This window comes from Sus scrofa, chromosome 8 (genome assembly GCF_054392235.1).
Source record: "Sus scrofa isolate SSC_HxYL_T2T_F1_AM1 chromosome 8, Sscrofa_HxYL_maternal_Yorkshire_Landrace_v2.0, whole genome shotgun sequence".
Lineage (NCBI taxonomy): Eukaryota > Metazoa > Chordata > Mammalia > Artiodactyla > Suidae > Sus > Sus scrofa.
The window spans coordinates 41173469-41189890 of NC_139390.1; positions in this window are offsets into that span (position 1 = coordinate 41173469).

The window sequence follows — 16422 nt, forward strand, 5'->3', positions numbered from 1 at the left end:
GCCTCGATCAGTGGGTTAAAGATCCAGCTTTGCCATGGGCTGCTGGGTAGGTTGCAGATGCAACTTGGATCTGGTGTGGCTGTGGCCGTGGCCTAGGCTGGCAGTGCAGCTCCAATTTGACCCCCAGCCTAGGAATCTCCCTATGCCACATGTGTGGCCCTAAAAAGCAAAGAAAGAAAGAAAGGGAGGGAGGGAGAGACAGAGGAAGGAAGGAAGGAAAAGAAAGTGGAAAAGAAAAAAGAGAAATTACAGCTGCAAGATGAAAAGGAAGCTGTAGAATCTGGACCCAGCAAGGAAGCAGGGCTGACTCTGACATTATAGCTTCAGGGAACTGTGAGAGATTTCAGCGAGACCAGCAGGCTGGCTGGCAGAGGTCATTATAGCAAAGATGGAGACATTTTTCATCTGCTCTCCAGCATGAAAACTAGCCATGATCTGGAAACTGGGCTTGGAACTTTTGAATCCATTTTACTTAAGACTTTCTGAGGTCACTCAGGTGAGTTGGCCAGAGCTACTTCCCTGGGAAAGAGATGCTTTCTACAAAAGCACCATCATTTCCAAGAGGGAAAAAACAAACAACAAAACAAAAAAATGGGACCACCATAGGCAATGAACAGTGTCGTGGGCTCAACTGTGTTCCTTCAAAGGTGTATGTTGAAGTCCTAACTCGCCAATACTGTTGCCGAAACAGCCTCTGGAATCCACTGTTGCCGAATAGAAATGCGGGGACAGAGTTTTGGGTGAAGGAAGAAAAGAGAGCTTTTATTTATTTATTTATTTTATTTTTATTTTTATTTTTTTTATTGCTTTGCCAGGCAAAGGAGGCCACAGCCGACTAATGCCTTAAAGACTGTGCCCTCCATTGGGAAGGATTTCTGGGAGTGTGATAGTCAAAAGGAGAAAAGCTGGATTCCGGATCAGAATCAGGGTTGAAGGCAAAAATGCATTCTTCTTTCTCAAGGGGAATCTTAGTCATCAAAGTCAGGCAATCTCAGTATAATCTCGCTGGTGGTCTTCTGGGTTATTGCCTAGAATAACAGCACGCGCGAAAAGTGGGTATTATTCAGAGATTAGAACAAACGAGGACGGTTCTGGAAAAAAATCATATGCTAATAATCTTTCATCCACAGGCAATTGTGCTCAGGGTGCCTAATCTTTAGCTTAGGGTGAGTGTGTTTAGGGTGCCATTAAGCCAGGGAGAAGCATAAGGAAGGCCTCTAAGCGTTCAGTTTTAGAGTATTAGTTTCTAAAAGCAGCATAAGGAATGGAACTTTTCTCTTAGGTTTATAAGATGCCTACATCATTATGTGCGTCCCTTGAGAGGGGACCAGGATTTTGCCCCAAGGCTGTACTGTGGTTGCTTGACTGTTCCTCCCCGTCTCTGCATCCCCTCCCTTCCCTGATCAGCAACTCTCTGGACCTGCCCCTTGGAACTCAGGGAAAGTCATGGAAGCTGAATGAGACCCACTTTCTAAAACCAAGAAAAGGGGGACCTAGAAAGGCTTTTGTGCCCAGGAGCCCCCCAAGGCCCTGCTGGGTCACAGTACTTCAGAATTTGACTGTATTTGGAGATAGGGTTTTTAGAGAAGTATTGCAGGTTAAATAAGGTCCTTAGGGTGAGCCCTAATCCAATAGGACTGGTTTCTTTATAAGAAAAGGAGATTTGGGAGTTCCCGTTGTGGCGCAGTGGTTAAGGAATCCAACTAGGAACCATGAGGTTGCGGGTTCGATCCCTGCCCTTGCTCAGTGGGTTCAGTATCTGGCATTGCCATGAGCCGTGGTGTAGGTTGCAGACGCGGCTCAAATCCCGCTTTGCTATGGCTGTGGCATAGGCCGGTGGCTACAGCTCTGATTCGACCCTAGCCTGGGAACTTCCATATGCCGTGGAAGTGGCCCAAGAAATGGCAAAAAGACAAAAAAAAAAAAAAAAAAAAAAAAGAAGAGGTTTGGACCCAGCCAGGTACAGAAGGAAAATGATATAAATATACAGGGAGAAGACAGCCAGCAGCTACATGTCTAGGAGAGAGGCCTCAGAAGAAATCAACCTGCCTACAACTTGATCTTGGACTTCCAGCCTCCAGTACTAAGAGAAAATAAATTTCTCTGGTTCCAGCCACCCGATCTGTGGCACAATGCTATGGCAGCCCGAGCACACGTATATGGGCAGCTGCAGGCTTCAACACACTCTGTCCATCCAGGGACACTGGAGCTCAAGGCCTGGATGAGCCCAGACAAGAGAGTTTCTTCCTTAATCCCTCTGCTCTGGGTGCACACTGAATATTACGGTTTTGTCTTCAAGTGGCAAAAACCCAAAAGGTACCAATATGACTTCTATGACAGTGAAACCAGAGGAAATGCTTTATTCCAGCAACATAGATTTCCTATTGTGAGAAGAGTAACTTGAGGACAGAGAGAATCCAAGACTTGATTGATGGATAGACATAGATGTATACTGTAAATGTATACAGTATGTCTAGATGTATACATATATTAGATGTATACTTGTGTATGATAGAGGGATATGTCCCGTTTTGTTAATAGTATGATTTATTGCAGAAATTTAGAAAACACAGACAAAATAGGAAGAAAAGGAAACGACCCACAGCCCTACCAGCCACAGAGAGCTATAGTTAACAGCCTGGCATGGGTCTTTCCAGGAGGTAGGGAACAAGAAAATCCTCTCTCAAAACGTCAATATCAAAAGAAAGTAACTTTAGCAACTTTAGCATTTTGGGGTAATTCCTCACAGCTTTTTTCTTTTGTGTTTGTTATAGAAGGTTGGGATGGTATAAAATACACTGATCTGAAAGCAGAGTTAATATTCTGAAAATTGATGGAATGACTCAAGCATCTGTACTGCCTTTCTGAAATCGACTGTATTTTAAGGTAAACAAATAGCTTTATGAGGAAAAATTATTTTTTTAGAGAAGCATCCCTGTTAATACAGAAGGAATGATAGCATTAGAAAATCATGATTGCAGAGTTCCCGTCGTGGAGCAGTGGAAACAAATCCAACTAGGAACCATGAGCTTGCGGGTTCAATCCCTGGCCTTGCTCAGTGGGTTAAAGATCCATGGTTGCCGTGAGTTGTGGTGTAGGTTGCAGACACGGCTTGGATCCTGCGTTGCTGTGACTGTGGCTGTGGCCAGCAGCTGTAGCTCTGATTCGACCCCTAGCCTGGGAACCTCCATATGCCACAGGTGCGGTCCTAAAAAGCAAAAATAATAATAGTAATAAGACAATTAAAATTGATTAAGTATAAATAGAGGATAACCTTTAAAAATTGTGAATCACTATGTTATACACCAGAAACTTATATAATGTTATAAATCGACTCAACCTCAATAAATAAGTAAATAAATAAATAAATAAATAAAATCGGAAAAAACTTGGACATCTTACTAAAGAAGATTTACAAAGTGGGATGATCTGGGAGTTTGGGGTTAATAGATGCCAACTATTCTATTTAGAATGGATAAGCAATGAGATCCCACAGTACAGCACAGGGAACTATATCCAATCTCTTGGGATAGACCATGATGGAAAATAGCATATATATAAAAAGAATGTATACATATGTGTATGACCGAATCACTTTGCTATACAGCAGAAATTGGTACAACACTGTAAATCAACTGCACTTGAATATGAAACTATGTTAAAAAGCTTTAGACACATACACATACATATATATGAAAAACATAAAAATGCTCAACATTAATAATTAGAGAGGCGAAGCTTGAAAATCATAATGTAATAGCATTGCACTTTCATGAGCAAAACTAAAATTAAAAGACGACGATGCTGAATGTTAGCCAGGAGGGTGAGCAATGGGAAGTCTCAGCTGTGCTGCTCAGAATGTACAGACACATTATGAAGAAAATTGTCCTTTTCTTATAAAGTAAAATATATACCTACCAAATGACCCAGTGGTTCCTTTCCTAGGTATTTACTCAAGAGAAATGAAAACTCATGTCATAGAGAGATTTGTATGCAAATTATCATAGTAGCTTTATTCCCAATAGCTCAAACTGTAAGCAATCTAAATGTCAATCATCAGATGAATAGAAAATAAATTGTGATATATCCATATAACAAAATACTGCTCTGAGATAAAAATGAATGAACTACCGATACACACAAAAACATGGCTCAATCCTAATGCATTCTGACAGAAGTGAAAGAAGCCAGACAGAAAAGACTATAATTAGGATATTTATATAAAATTCTGCAAGAGGAAAACAATAGTGACATAAAGCAGATTAGTGGTTTTTAGGAACCAGGACTGAGGGAAAGGCAGTTATGGACTACAAAAGAGCCATGCAGGGTGGTTTCTGGGTGATAGAAATATTTCATAACTTGATGATGGTGCTGTCTATATTTATAAACTTGGGGTACTACATACATTGTGGGGCTATAAAACCATATGTGATGTTGTATACTGTATACATAGACCAACACTCATTGAACTGTATGCTTTAAATGAGTGAAATTGGTTACATGAGTATTATATTTCAAGAAAACTAAAAAAAAGGAAAAGAAAAGAAAAGGATAAGGATCTGGCATTGCCATGAGCTGTGGTGTAGGTCACAGACACGGCTCGGAAGTATGGCTCTGGTGTAGGCCAGCAATGACAGCTTCAATTCAACCCCTAGCCTGGGAACCTCCATATGATGCCAGTGCAGCCTTAAAAAGACAAAAAAAAAAAAAAAAAAAAGGAAAACTGATCTGACATACCACTCTTTATAGTCTTGCCAAAAGGATCAAACTGTTCATGTCTTTGGATCCAGCTGTTGGTTTTTAGGAAACTTAAAGGAGAGAAGCAGATGCTGAGCTGCCCCATGAGTGCAATCAACACAGTCCAGACCCTGGGCTACTTGGCAGGCCACACAGCCCAGGTTCTTTAACAGATAAATCCTAAGGAAAAGAAAATACTAGAAAAGAAGCCCATAGATTAAAAGAGACATGGTGACATTTCAATAAGAAATCAGGAAGATTGAACTCTGGTGCCTTGGTTGATGAGACCATAAGAAATATTATAAAAACCAAGAGTGTGGAGTTCCTGTTGTGGTTCAGTAGATTACAAACGCAACTAATATCTAGGAGGATGCAGGTTCGGTCCCAGGCCTTGCTCAATGGGTTAAGGATCCAGTGTTGCTCTGAGCTGTGATGTAGGTCACAGATGTGGCTGGGATCTGGTGTTGCTGTGGGTGTGGCGTAAGCCAGCAACCGTAGCTCCGATTTGACCCCTAGCCTGGGCCCTAAAAAAAGCAAAAGGAAAGAAAGAGAAAAAGAAAGGAAGGAAGGAAGAAGGAAGAAAGGAAGGGAGGGAGGGAGGAAGGAAGGGAGAAAGAAAGAAAAAGAAAAAAGAAGAGAGAGAAAGAAAGAAAGAAAGAAAGAAAGAAAGAAAGAAAGAAAGAAAGAAAGAAAGAAAAGAAAGAAAGAAAGAAAGATACTGATTACATTTGGAAGGTGTATTGGGCTGAATTATCCCCCACCCCAAATGCATATGTGGAAGTCCTGACTGTGACTGGCTGAATGTAACTGCTTTTAGAGAGAGAGAGCTTTAAAGAGGTAATTAAGGTTACATAAGGTCTCTAGGGTGGACCCTAATCTGACTTGTGTCCTACAGGAAGAGTTCAGGGCACAGGCACACACATGCACAGAGGAAAGCACATGTGAGGGCACAGCAAGAAGGTGGCCGTCTGCAAGCCAGGAAGGGAGGCCTCAGTGGGAACTGACTCTGCCGACACCTTGATCGTGGACATCTAGCCTCCAGAACTGTGAGGGGATACATTTGTTTTGTGTAAGCTGCCCATTTTGTGGTAGCTTTAGCAAATTAATATGGAGGGAGAGGGTCTTGCAGGTGGCGAGGGCACAGATGGGGCACTTTGGGATCATTGACAAAATTGCATTTCTTATTCTAAGTAGTGGTTACAAAGGTATTTGCTTTATAATAATTCCTAATCTCTACATTTGTTCTGGGCAGTTTTTGGTGCCTTTTATTTTATAACAAAAGAGTTGAAAACAAAAATGGAAACTAAGATTGGCTGGATGTGAAGATTGTCTAGGCAACAGGTGAGGCTGGCTTGGACTGGAAGAGGATTATGTAGGAAGTGGGCCCATTCCCGATCTATTGTCTAGAAGAACTGGAGGATGCAGCAGGGATGGGGCCAAAATAATGGCCAGGGAGGGTAGGAGGGTGAGGGTTTAGATGAATGAGTTGTGAACTCGAAATTGTTAAAGCTAGGTAATGGGAATAAGGGAGTTTATAACATTCTGTCTACTTCTATATATGCTTCAAATTTTTCATGTTAAAACATAAAATGAGGGAAAATGACAGTAAGAAACAGAAAAGGTTGCTTTATCATTATTTCCTGAGAGCTGTGCCTATATTGAATATTTCAGTTGTCACTTTTTATCTTAGTCTGTTTTTTCCCTCATGCGTTTCTGCTCTTGTTTCATAGAGTTTTTTGTTTTTTTTTTTTTTAGGGCCAAACCCACGGAATATGGAAGTCCCCAGGCTAAGGGTCTAATTGGACCTACAGCTGCCAGCCTACACCACAGCCACAGCAACGCCGGATCTGAGCCGCATCTGCGACCTACACCACAGCTCATGGCAATACCAGATCCTTAACCCACTGAGTGGGGCCAGGGATTGAACCTGCGTCCTCATGGATACTAGTCGGGTTCTTTACCGCTAAGCCATGATGGGAACTCCCACAAGTGTTTTAAATTTTCCTCTGGATCTTATAAATAATTTTTGAAGGTTTGCTATGCCTCTGAGATTTTAAGATAATCTTATGCTTTTCTTCCTTATTTTTATAGTCCTATGTGCCTTACTTTTTAAGGTTTTGTCTGTCTAGACTCTGTTTTCCAAAAGGACCAGGTGTGAGGATGGTCAGAGGTTCCATTCCCTATTCACCTGGATACTGAATCTCCTTCTTGGACCTGAAGCTCAAGGCCATGTTTATTCAAATGTTTCCCAGGCCAACTCCTGTTGTCTGTTACTTTGGCCTTTTTTAGAGCAGCCAAACCTATATCTTAGCTAACACGCTTGAACAATTACACTATGTCAGGTTCTTAACCTGCTGAGCCACAGTGGGAACTCCAATAATAAATTTTTTAAAAAACAGAAAATAGCAAGTATTGGTGAGCATGAGAAGTTGGAAACTTCATACATTGCTGGTGGGGAAAGTAAAATGCTGGGAGTACAACTGCTGTGAGAAACAGTTTGGAGACCCTCAAAAACTTACACATAGAATTTCCATATTATCCAGCAATTTTATTCTTAGGCATGTACATAAAAGAATTGAAAATAGAAGTTCCCGTCGTGGCGCAGTGGTTAACGAATCTGACTAGGAACCATGGGGTTGCGGGTTCGATCCCTGCCCTTGCTCAGTGGGTTAAGGACCCAGCATTGCCGTGAGCTGTGGTGTAGGTTGCAAATGCGGCTCAGATCCTGCATTGCTGTAGCTCTGGCGTAGGCCAGTGGCTACAGCTCTGATTCGACCCCTAGCCTGGGAACCTCCATATGCTGCGGGAGTGGTCAAAGAAATAGCAAAAAGACAAAAAAAAAAAAAAATTGAAAACAGAGACTCAAGCCAATACCTGTACACCAGTATTCATAGCAACATTATTCACAGTAGCCAAAAGGTGGAAACAACCCGTGTCCATACACAGATGACTAAATAAACAAAATATGGTATATGCACACAATGGAATACTATTCTGCCATAAAAAGGCATGAAATTTTTATCTATGGTACAATATGGGTGAGCCACCATGCTTAGTGAAATAAGTCAGACACAGAAAGAAAAATACTATAAATTCTACTTACATGAAGTACCTAGAAGCAGAATAGAGGTTACAAGGAGCTAGTGGGAAGGGTGGTGATTGAGAAAGTTACTGCTTATATTGAAGATGATGAAAAAGTTGCAGCTATAGATAGTGGCAAACATTATGTACCATCATAAATGCATGTAATACCACTGAATTGTACCCTTAAAAATGGTTAAAGTGATTTTAAAAAACTGTTAGGTATATCTGACCACCACTGCAACAAAAAATCTCCCTTTAAAACAAATACAAAGAAAACTCCACTAGTTCGCCCAGAAAATTTTATGATGCTAACAACTATCACCAAACCCTTTTTATTTTTTTTTATGGCTGCACCCGCAGCATATGGAAGTTTCCAGGCTAGGGATTGAATCGGAGCTGTAGCTGCCAGCCTACACCACAGCCACAGCCATGTGAGATCTGAGCCAAGTCTTCGACCTACACCACAGCTCACTCATGGCAGCGCCAGATCCCCAACCCACCAAGCTAGGCCAGGGATCGAACCTGCATCCTCATGGATTCTAGTCGGGTTAGTTAACCTTGGAGCCACTAAAGGAATGCCCACAAAATTCTTTACAGCTATACTTAATGTACTGCGTGACCCACACAAACTTACATGATGGCCTGCTCTCTTTCCTAGGTAAAAATAGTGAAAATCCATGGCTTCATCCAATCTGATTTTATTTTTAATATTTTAGATACATTTCTCAGCGCCGTCTTTCCTAAACTCAAATAAAATATATATAAAGAGGCAGGAAAAGTTGAAATCATACAACGCCCGAAATTAGAACTGGTATTTCATCAATTGCAAGAATCTAAACAAAATCCCCCACGATCTACAATGCCAGGGGAACAGGATTGAAAACCACATGGCAGACCATACCTTGAAGCAGAGAAAGCTCCACTATGGAACAGGATCTGCATCTCAGCCAACCACAGGGGGCACCATGCACATCACAGTCTACGGGACCAGAACACTGGGCCATGTGGCTCAACGCAGCAGCCGGAGTTGTGGAAACTGTGTAGAAGCAATCCCAACCTCCCCCTTGGCTCCAGGTCATTGCACCAGGAAGCACCTTCTCTGCCTCTCCTCCAGCCCAAAGCCCATCAAACACGATGGTCCTTTTGATGTGTTTCCTGGTCTTACAGTGGCTTTGGCATGACCCTGACAATGCCATGTCTGTCTTGGTCTAAGGCCAGGCTCTCCTGCAGAGTGAACGGTGCGTCTAGATATGGGGTCTCAGACAGCAGGTAGTCCTGGCCTTGGACAGGTAGCCTCAGAGAAGTTACCCCCAGGCTAGAGTCTGTTATCCAAATGTCCCGATCTCAGTGAGGGCTTCCCTCTCTGGGCCATTTTCTTTAAATGTACAAGCCCACCCTGGCATTTTCCTGCTTTAATCTATCAGCCCTCATCCCCCCTCCCCAGCCCTTAAAGACCTTATTATCATCTATGTATGACATATTTTACATGTTTACTAATAGTCTGTCTCCTCACACTGGAATGTAAGCTACCATCCCTGTGCATTTTTAAAATTTTTTGTCTTTTTAGGGCTGCACCTGAGGCGTATGGAGATTCCCAGGCTAGGTGTAGAATTAGGGCTCTACCTGCTGGCCTACACCACAGCCACAGCAACGCGGGATCCAAGCCATGTCTGAGACTTACACCACCGCTCACAGCAACCCTGGATCCTTAAACCACTGAGCAAGGCCAGGGATTGAACTTGCGTCCTCATGGATACTAGTTAGATTTGTTTCCACTGAGCCACGATGGGAACTCCATGTTGGATAATATAGCAATCTCATATATGAGGCTGCTCTCCTATAGCCTCTGGTGTTAATCCTTATTTGTGGAATCTTACTCTTTTCTTTTCTTTTCTTTTCTTTTTTTTTTTTTTTTTTGTCTTTTTAGGGCCACACCTATGGCATATAGGAGTTCCCAGGCTAGAGGTCGAAATGGAGCAGCAGCTGCCAGCCTACACCACAGCCACAGAATGCCGGATCCTTAACCCACTGAGTGAGGCCAGGGATCGAACTCGTATCCTCATGGATACTAGTTGGGTTCGTTACTGCTGAGCCATAATGGGAACTCCTCTGGAATCTTACTTTTGAGAGTCGTCATCCACCCTGCAGTTCTAGAGGGTGAATATTATTGTTCCATTTGACAGATGAAGACAGAGGCTTAAGAGGATGTAAGTATTTCTCCAAGAAGCAGAGTTGGCACCTAAATCTAACTCTGTTTAACTCCAAACCCACTAGGGTTTTGATGTGGGAGTTCCAGGGTAAAACTGGGTCGGCCAGTGAGGGTCAAAGAAAGAGTGAAGATGGAGTTCCCGTTGTGGCGCAGTGGTTAAAATCTGACTAGGAACCATGAGGTTGAGGGTTCGATCCCTGGCCTTGCCCAGTGGGTTGGGGACCCGGCTTTGCTGTGAGCTGTGGTGTAGGTTGCAGACTCGGCTCAGATCCCGCGTTGCTGTGGCTCTGGTGTAGGCCGGCAGCTACAGCTCCGATTCGACCCCTAGCCTGGGAACCTCCATATGCCGAGGGAGCAGCCCTAGAAAAGGCAAAAAGACAAAAAAAAAAAAAAAAAAAAAAAAAAAAAAGTGAAGTTGTGAGTGGGCAGTGACCTATCTCCCTGGGTTCTCTACCCCAGGGAGCCTACTTTCATCTCTCTTCTGTCCACTGGCCTTGGACCTCTCTTCCCAGCAACGCCTTCCTTACGTGAGGCGGATTCTTCTCATGATGCCAGCTCCTTACCCACCTTCAACCCTTTAAAACTCTGCCTCCAGCAATGCCAGACCACCGGGCCCACCTTGCCATCCCCTCCCGTTTCACAGCCTCACTAGGGAGTGGCAGCAATGTGGCATGCATCAACGTGCCACATCCTGATAGGGATGGAGTAGACGCAGGTATTTTGAGAAGTCCCAATAAAGGACCACAGATAACAAGGGAAACTTAGGGGACATTAGGAGATTGCTGTAAGTAAATAAATTGCTCAAAAAAGCCATCCGAACAAGGCAGCTTTGCTTCACGAGTGGAGCCTCGAGAATTGCCTCAGGTCGTTGGGTCGGGGGTGGAATGAGGCCTGCATTCAGATTCAGACCAAGGGCAAGAGTTTTAGGAAAGCTCTTCTGCGGATTTGAATACACACCTTACGGGATACTAAGGAGGAGCTGCTACTCCCAGAAAGGAAGAGGTGGGCTTTTCCAACCCCTACTCCCCTTGGAGGATAAAACTGTAGCCCACCGGATTCTTGAGGCTGAGCCTCCTTGTCTGCCCCCTTGCATGTCTCCCGAGGGTCCTATCCTGATAAATCTATTTCTTGCCTATCACTTTGTCTCTCGCTGAATTCCTTCTGCGCGGAGGCATGAAGAACCTGAACTTCAGCGAGTCCAGGCACAGGGTGAGGGATTCTAATTTAAAACCTCGGTTCAAGTCCCAATCTGGGTTTAGGCTGGGTTCAAGTCCCGGCATGTGGGTTCGAGTCCCAATCTGGGTTCTGGCTGGGTTCAGGCCGTTAATGCTGTCAGTTTCAACCCCACATACCTCTCAGTACCTTAGGGGACCCCCCCCTCCATCCACAATCACTTCAGGTGTCAGCAAACATTGGACACAGTCAAAAGCATGGCCATTGTTGGTCTGAGGAAGACAACTGTGTCACTATTCGTTTCCATTCAATTCTAAGAGCATTGGCAGACAGAGAGCCTGCTGAGGATTCCCACCTCTGGAGTTGGGGTGGGGGTGGGGGTCAGGGTTGGAAAAGGGAGTCCTTTTTAAAGCTGGGGGTTGGGAGTTCCCACTGTGGCTCAGCGGAAATGAATCTGACTAGCATCCACGAGGACGCAGGTATGCGCCCTGGCCTTGCTCAGTGGGTGAAGGATCTGGCATTGCAGTGAACCGTGGTGTAGGTCACAGACACGGCTCAGATCTGGCCTTGCTGTGGCTGTGGTGTAGGTGGGCAGCTACAGCTCTGAATCGTCGTCCCCTAGCCTGGGAACCTCCATAGGCTGTGGGTGTGGCCCCAAAAAAGACCAAAAAATAATGCTGGGAAGTGGATTTCTGGCTTCTGCTTGGCTCCCTGCCCCCAGGCGGTTGTTAAAGTTTGCACATGTCCCCAAACAGAGCCAGCAGCTGTGACCTGGCCCTTCTGACCAGCGAGTATCTGCCTCCATTATTAAAGCATCTCTGCAATCACAGAGGCAGGGAGAGTCCTGGACAATTTCAACCTCCCTCTTCCTGTGAGCGGCACAAGAGCATGCCACGTATTTCCATAGCACCCTTCTCTGAGAAACTCCAGTGACCTCATATAAGCTCATCCATTCTCTTGACAGCCCGATGAGGCCAAGCAGGAACAGGTATCTTCTGTCAACCCTGCCTGCCTTGCTGCCCCAGGAGAGTACTGATACCTAACAAAACGAAGGTCAATCTGAGTCGGTGAGAGAGCCAGTGATAAAACCCTTGTCTCCTGACCCCCGCCCGCCAGCCGCCCGTTCATCCCTTTCTGGCAGCCTGAGCACAAAAGGGGATTTTTATATTTCTACACACGAGGACTTAAGAAAGAGGTTAGTTTTGTGAAGCTGTGTGTCTTGCTTCTTCGCAGCCTAGAACAGGTGAGCCAGCCTGGATAAAAGACAAACGAAAATCCAGGGTTTAAAATAAATGAGAAGCAAGAAGACAGGGCGGGCAGATGAATGCAGTAGGATGAATTTCAAAGCTCTGACTTGCCAAGATCTCAGTTGATCTCAGGTAACACCTGAGAGCAGAGGCGTGTGCTCTATGTAGGGCGCGAAACACAATAAGTGGTGGTCCATGACTCACACGCAAGGATTAATGCCTCCTTTCTTCTTCAGGGTTCATCGGTTTTTGAAATATTCAAAACAAAGGCAGATGGCTGTGGTTTACGGTTCTGCTTTCTCAGATACGGCTGCTCAGACGCCCAGGTTGTTGATAAATAGGGAACAGGACGCGGCACTGAATCGAATGATAAGAGCCAACCTTTATCCATCACGTACTGTGAGGCAGACATGACTATTCATGTGTTTTATATTTAACCCTCCCAACAGTCTTCGAGATCATATTATTATCCCCATTGGACTTTTGAGAAATTGAGGCCTCAAGAATACAGCTAATGGGCCCAATAGGCTTTGTCCTCTAAAATTCCCAGAGCTGGAGTTCCCATCTTGGTGCAGTGATTAATGAATCCGACTAGGAACCATGAGGTTGTGGGTTCGATCCCTGCCCTTGCTCAGTGGGTTAAGGATCTGGCGTTGCCATGAGCTGTGGTGTGGGTTGCAGACGCGGCTCGGATCCTGAGTTGCTGTGGCTGTGGTGTAGGCCGGTGGCTACAGCTCTGATTCGACCCCTAGCCTGGGAACCTCCATATGCCATAGGGGCAGCCCTAGAAAAGGCAAAAAGACAAAATAAAATAAAATAAAATAAAATTCCCAGAGCTTTTGAAACGTTTCTGCAAGGAAAGACTGACCAATTCATACAGCAAGGAGTTCCGCGAAGGACACTGGAGTTTTTATTCCCAAGAAAGCAAGTGGAATGTCGGGATGAATACTCAATACAGGGAAGCACATCCTACTTTCTAAAATTCAGTGGCAGATTCCTCTCTAGAGAGCATCAACTTCCTTTTGAAAATCATCACACTAATGAAATTTTCAAACATTTCGGTGTGCTCTACTGAGATCTAGAATAATCTGATTTTCCTTTAGTTTCTTTGAAAATGAGCTTTTAACCAAGTGATGCAAATAGTATTTTAGAAAGAAATTTACAGGAGCTGGATTGCAGCCCTGTGAGGGTGGGAGGCTGTGCTTTTTTTCTACCTCCTGGGACAGGTATTCGCGTTTCCCTCACTTTACACATGGAAGGGTTCATGAGCATTTGGTACAGCTGCCACGGCCCACCAGACAGGCCATTTGAGAGAGTGGGCAGACCTTTAGATCAGGAGACCCTGGGCAAGTCACTTTGCTGGTGAGACTCAGTTTCCTCATCTCTAAAATGGAGGTTCTGACAATTTATTATTCCATGACTCCAAGAGCCTTATTCTGGGTTTCAGAAAACATCTGGTAAAGGCCAGGGGAAAGAGAGATGCCTTGTTTTTATGCCACCCTTCTACTGATTTGACTTATGCATATCACAGGGTCCCTCTACTACTTTACTGCCTGTGAATGAAGCCAGAGACAACGTAGGGAGATTTGTTCAATGTCACTTGTCTTCAACAGACTCAAAGCTCCATAAGAACCAGAACTGTGTTGTACTTTTCAGTGCACTCCCAGTGCTCAGCACGTAGCAACTAGTCAATGAATGTTGTAAAGAAATGAGGAGTTCCCGTCGTGGTGCAGTGGTTAATGAATCCAACTAGGAACCATGAGGTTGCGGGTTCCATCCCTGGCCTTGCTCAGTGGGTTAAGGATCCAGTGTTGCTGTGAGCTGTGGTGTAGGTTGCAGAAGCGGCTCAGATCCCGGGTTGCTGTGGCTCTGGCGTAGGCCGGTGGCTACAGCTCCAATTAGACCCCTAGCCTGGGAACTCCATATGCCGAGAGAGCAGCCCTAGAAAAGGCAAAAAGACAAAAGAAAAAAAACAACGAAAGGATATTTGTAAGGAAGAAATGAACACCGACATATGTTTGGGAAGTTAAGAGGGGGAGGTATCTTTGACTACAAGGAATTCGATTATAAAGACTTTCTTGAAGAGATTCTATTCTAGAGATCTTTAAAATATTTTGACTTAGAAAGGGAATGAAAAAAAAAAAAAAAAAAGGAGTTTCCATGGCTCATTGGTTAATAAAACCTACTAGTATCCATAAGAACTAGGGTTCGATCCCTGGCCTTGCTTAGTGGGTTAAATATCCAGTGTTTCCATGAGCTGTGATGTTTGCAGACAAAGCTTGGATCCTGCGTTGCTCTGGCTCTGGCGTGGGCCGGCAGTTGCAGCTCCGATTAGACGCCTAGCCTGGGAAACTTCATATGCTGCAGGGGCCACGCTAAAAAGGCAAAAAAAAAAAAAAAAAAAAAAAAAAAAAGAAGGAAAAAGAAAAAGGAATGGAAAAATATGAATAGATGAGATCCTGAAAGAGTACTAATGGCCAATGAAAATGTGAAAAAATGTTTAACCTCCAGTAATCATGGAACCAAAATCAAAGCAATAACAAAACACCATTTTTCTCTATAAAATTAGGAAAAAAGAAAAGGCAATAGCCAAGGATAGGGAAATGCTGTTGATGAATATGTAAATTGGTGAAGACCACAGAAAACAATTGGATGTTTCTCTCGAAATAAAGTATGCATACCATTTGGCTATCTGCTATGGGCTATGTGTCTCTCTCCAAAATTTGTAGGTTGAAACTTAACCTCCAAGATGATGATATTAGGAGACGGGGTCTTTGGGAGGTAATAAGGCCATGAGAGCAAAACTTTCATGAATGGGGGAGTTCATGTCGTGGCGCAGTGGTTAACGAATCCGACTAGGAACCATGAGGTTGTGGGTTTGGTCCCTGGCGTTGCTCAGTGGGTTAACGATCCGGCGTTGCCGTGGGCGTTGCCGTGAGCTGTGGTGTAGGTCACAGACGCGGCTCGGGTCCCTCGTTGCTGTGGCTCTGGTGTAGGCCAGTGGCTACAGCTCCGATTCAACCCCTAGCCTGGGAACCTCCCTATGCCGCGGGAGTGGCCCAAAGAAATAGCAAAAAGACAAAAAAAAAATAATAATAATAATAATAATAAAAAAACTTTCATGAATGGGATTAGTGTCTTCGTAAGTAAGAGACCCCAGAGAGCTGGCTAGCCCATTCCACCATGTGAGGTTATGGCAAAAACACAGACAGTTTTTGTTTTTGTTTTGCCACAGCATGCAACAGCTTAATTACTGGGGGATCTCAGTTCCCAGCTCAGGGATTGAACCAGGGCTGCAGCTGTGAAAGCACTGAATCCTAACCACTAGACCACCAGGGAACTCCTGTAAAAAGGCAGCTTTTAATGAGGAACCAAATCTGCTGGTACCATGATCTTGGACTTTCAGCTTCCAGAACTGTGAGAAATACACGTTTGTTGTTATAAACCATCCAGTTTATGGCATCTTTGTCAAGCGGACTAGCACTCCATCAGTTCCTCTTCTGGGTATCTATTCTATAGAAATACCCACCTTGTGCTCAGAGATGTCTATAAAGGATGTTTATTGCAGCATTTTATTTAATAGTGAAAAATTAGAAGCAACTTAAATGCCCCAAAAGGGAGTGCATTAGTCAGAATATACTAGGTTATGTTGCAGGTTAAAAAAAATCAGTGGGAGGTGTTCCCACAATGGTGTAGCAGGTTAAGGATCTGATGTTATCTCTGTGGTGGCTCAGGCTGCTGCTGAGGTTCAGGTTTAATCCCTGGACTGGGAACCGCCATATGCCACAGGTGTGGCCAAAAAAAAAAAAAAAAAAAAAAAAAAAATCAGTGGGTTAACATGGGAAAAGGTAAGGTCACGCTCATTGCAATATTTGCTCCGCATCCAGGCAACCCTTGGGCCACTGTCCTTTGTGCTGAGATTCAGCAGTGCAGGCTGCCTTGCTCTTGTGGGTCCACCATCTCAGCAGGAGG